Source organism: Nicotiana attenuata, chromosome 7 (genome assembly GCF_001879085.1).
Source record: "Nicotiana attenuata strain UT chromosome 7, NIATTr2, whole genome shotgun sequence".
NCBI classification, from domain to species: Eukaryota; Viridiplantae; Streptophyta; class Magnoliopsida; order Solanales; family Solanaceae; genus Nicotiana; species Nicotiana attenuata.
This window is the reverse complement of record NC_031995.1, coordinates 66051949-66055865: the sequence shown is the minus strand read 5'-3', so window position 1 is coordinate 66055865 and position 3917 is coordinate 66051949. Positions and strand designations below refer to the sequence as shown.

At 33.0% G+C, this 3917-nt stretch overlaps 1 long non-coding RNA gene across 3 annotated transcripts; it reads left to right on the top strand.

Annotated features, from left to right (window-relative positions):
- On the top strand, positions 245–3422 carry LOC109229240. Of its 3 annotated transcripts, XR_002068530.1 has the most exons (6): positions 245–415; positions 1833–2058; positions 2295–2400; positions 2521–2594; positions 2885–2977; positions 3168–3422. It is a non-coding gene; the product is annotated as an uncharacterized LOC109229240 (long non-coding RNA). The 3 variants fall into 3 exon arrangements; XR_002068529.1 differs by lacking the exon at positions 2521–2594 and having other exon boundaries at positions 246–415; XR_002068528.1 differs by lacking the exons at positions 2521–2594; positions 2885–2977 and having other exon boundaries at positions 250–415.

The following is a 3917-nucleotide window of genomic DNA, read 5'->3' as shown; positions in this document are numbered from 1 at the left end:
AAGGTTACAATTAAGAACAAGTATCCCCTGTCTCGCATTGATGATTTGTTCGACCAACCACTACAACAAAAAGGACTTTTACCGACAATTATTTTGCGGCAATAAGTCAATTGCCACTAATTTATTCTTTAGGCTAAAACATTTGTGGCACATAAATATTAGCCAGTAAATGCCTACCATTTTACCGATATTAAAAAAGAATGACCATTAAAAGCTACTAAGTTCAAAGCAATCTTTATACTATTCTTTTTCCCTTAAACTTTACCAAAATTACCTATTCCCTCCCAGTTCTTTTTCTCTACAAATCGAACTACTTAATTTTTTGAGATAAGCTCTCTTAACCACTCACGCCTGCTGCCCAACTCGCCGCTGCCCAAGTTATCTCTATCTCTCTGTCGCCGGCAACCATAACTAGGTAACCCAATCTTCTCTCTCTATCTCTTTCTCTGTATGTGCGTGTGTGTGAGAATCTATCTACGCCCTTCCCATTTATTGCTGACAATGGATTCCCCATCCCCAGATTTGAGATTTGAGAGGTGTGTCTTCCAAAATTAAAAAAATTTGGTGGTTTGCTAAGTATTGTGATCTCTGATGGAGAACAGATTATGCGAGTCAATTTCATATGTGTAATTTTACTTTCTACTGCTATTAATCAGGAAAATGTATTTTTACATTCCAGATGTTCGGTGAAATGCTTTTGGAGGCTCCCGACTCTTGTTTTCCATTTTATTTGTGCATTTCAGAAGATTTGTTAATCTTCGCATTCCAACCTTTTCTTTCTCCTTCTGTTAATTTGTTTTCCTAATTTGAATAATCTCTTTGGTTGAGTTTACTTTAGTCTACCATGTAATCGGGCAAACAAATATATTTGGTTGCTAGGAGAAAGAATAATAGAAGCAAAAAGTGCGTTTAGTTTTCTGATGTGATAAGCATTTTTCAAGTACGAGAAAATAGGGGTGTTGCAAGAGACTTAACATATTAAGCCCAGGTATAACTAAGAAAACTATGTTCATCTCCATAGAAGAACCTTAAGTTCTTACTATTACAAATAATAAATCTGAAGAACTACCACTGTTCTTTCCTGAGATTCGATCTTTTTCTTTTTTCTTTTTTTGGGGTGTGATCTCCTAAGTGTGCAATGTGATAAATTTTCCTATAATATTATTTTGCAAATAATGTCCCAAACCTGTAGCTTTAAAGCGAGCATGTCACTAATTATGTGGATGTAATATTCAGCGTAGGACCACGGTTGTGTACCTGAAGCTAAGAAAATTAAACCTAATTGAACATCTAGCAAGTGCAACCTCAGAAGAAATGCTTGTAATTTTAACCAACCAAAAATGATAAGAAAACAAGCATACTAACTATATTTGTAATTAGGCACCTTTTCTAACATTACAATTTTTAGACAAAGTGAAGTGCTGATTTCATCTTGCATTATTCAATAGCATTAGAATTTTGAATTTTCAGTTGGCGATTGGCAATAAAAGTTATTTAATTCTGGTTTTTCTGTAAAATCACCCATGTTGGCAAGAGAGACGAGCGAAACTCATAAAAACCTGCCTAAGAAGTTTAGGAGATAGAAAGACAGTTTGCTTAAGACTTAATTGAACACTAATATTTACTGAATGACAGGAAAAATAATCTATGACTATCTAAAAACCGTCATAACAATTTAATCTTTTCTATATTCTCGATTTTGCTGTGATCATTTTCTTTATCAGATTCTTTGACAGTCTATATCTATGTCTTGTTCTCCACAAGTTATTTTTATTACATAAATAATCACCAGCTCTACCTACGTTTTGTCTTTTTCCTACGAGACCTTGTAGTTTCCCAGCCTTTCTCCGCCTACATGCCCCCGAAATCATCAACTGAAGCCAACTCTAGTAGACTGAATTGTGGTCGACGAAGGAGAAAACTAGTAATGAAGCACATGTAACTGAAGAAGAAGAACAAGATGATGATCAAACAATAGATTGGTGGCTCCCAATAATCTCTTAAAGGATGAAAGAATTTCAGTTATGCCTATAACTCGTTGGAGTATCAACCGAAAAGGTAAATATATCTTCAAGCAATGTAGAAATTCAGGTATAAAGCATCCATTAATAATAAGAGTGTAACAGAGTGATGATGGAGTTTTTTTTATAATGATGCTTAATACTGGGACTATACCATATTATTTCCATTATGTGCAATAAACTTGGATAATTTACATGATTCTTCCTCTCTCTCTATATATATATACCATTCAGAATTTGGCGATTAATATCGTAATGCCCTTTTCTGCTTAGAATTGCCAAATGCGGATGAGGATAACAAGCTTCTTCTTAGAAGGGCAAGAATATTAAAGCAGTTATGGAATATTTATGGAGGAAAGAAATGCATAGCACTGAAAATGTAAGATCATATTGAATTCACCTTCTAGCTTCATATTCATAATTTTAAGTCATATACCATATTATACTTTATCTTTTTGTATTTTCAAATTAATTGACTAAATCTTAAAAAATGCAATAGTGGGCAATCGTGAGCGAAATCTCAGCAGGAGGATTGACTACAATATTGATCTATTGGACATGTTCATTTTCTAGGTGCAATGTTCTTTCTATTATGCCGTGAGTTATATGAATCAAGGTGGATAAGTTGACAAATGAAATTCTTGAATTCCTCGCCAATTCTAGTTTTGTGCAGCAGAAATATGTGAATTTGTTTTCTAACCATACTAGAGTTTCTTTTTCATAAAGTAAAAGAGAGAACAAAATTAACAATATTAGTGCTACTGGTGGTTGAACTTTTCGTCTTGATCTTGAAGTAATTTTATCATCTCGAATCATGGTTGTGCTCTTTTATAATATACTCAGTACATTAATAAAAATCTCAGGAAAAGAGATCATGAGCTGAAGCCTTTAGTTCTATGCGCCTGATAAATATGAAGTCTCTTGTCGCTCCACAAGTAATTGAGTCCAAGATTAAGGTAATATTTAGGAGTGAGATTTTTTGAATCATTTGCAGTTAGAAGAACTATAAACCAAGAAAACTTATGCCTCTGAATATGAGTTAAGTGGTCCTGTAGAGATACTTTCAGAATATATTAAGATGTCAACTTACAATTCTTTTTAAATCAGATTTCACCTTTTGATCATTTGCTTATTCTATTATTTCAGGTCGTACAGTGCTATGTCCAAAAATTTAGTTTGTGGAAGATATCATACGATGAAGAGTTGTAGAAATTGTGAGGGTTATGCATTTATCATTTTTTTTATTGTGGGTGTTCGATATGATTAGTTATAACGACACTAGTTATTTACTTCAAACCAATGTAATTTTATCTTTTATGTCGTTGATACATTAATATTATGGATTAGTAATTGTTTTTGTTAGTGTAGATTTAATGAAATATGTTGAGTTTTTATAATTCATAGTTAAATGTTTTATTAGCATATGCGGTTTGAACATAGTTTTAACGGCAATAAATTGTATCTTCTGATTTGTCGCTTAAAAGATCACCTTTTATTGACAATTTAATTGGGCTTACTGTACAAAAAGAGATACTAAAAGTTGAAGCAATCATTTTTAGGATGGAATTAGTATCCATTATAATTGCAGCTAAATGTTTGTAATTAAAGATTGCGACCTACTTAGCGGTAATGTTATTGAATTTACCGGCAATAAAAATGGATGTGAAAAGTGCAAACTAAGCCATTTTTTAAATAAATATAGCAGCCATTATAATTGCCGCTGTACAATTGTCGTTAAAGGCCGTGACTTTTAGCGGCAATAAAAATAATCTTTACCAACACTTTGTGAAAAGCTTTAGCGACCCCAAGTTCAACGGCGAAAAGTTAATGGCCGGTAAATGTTGTAGTGGAAATATCTATTGCCGCTAAAGGTCTTTTTTATTGCCGCTAATGCTT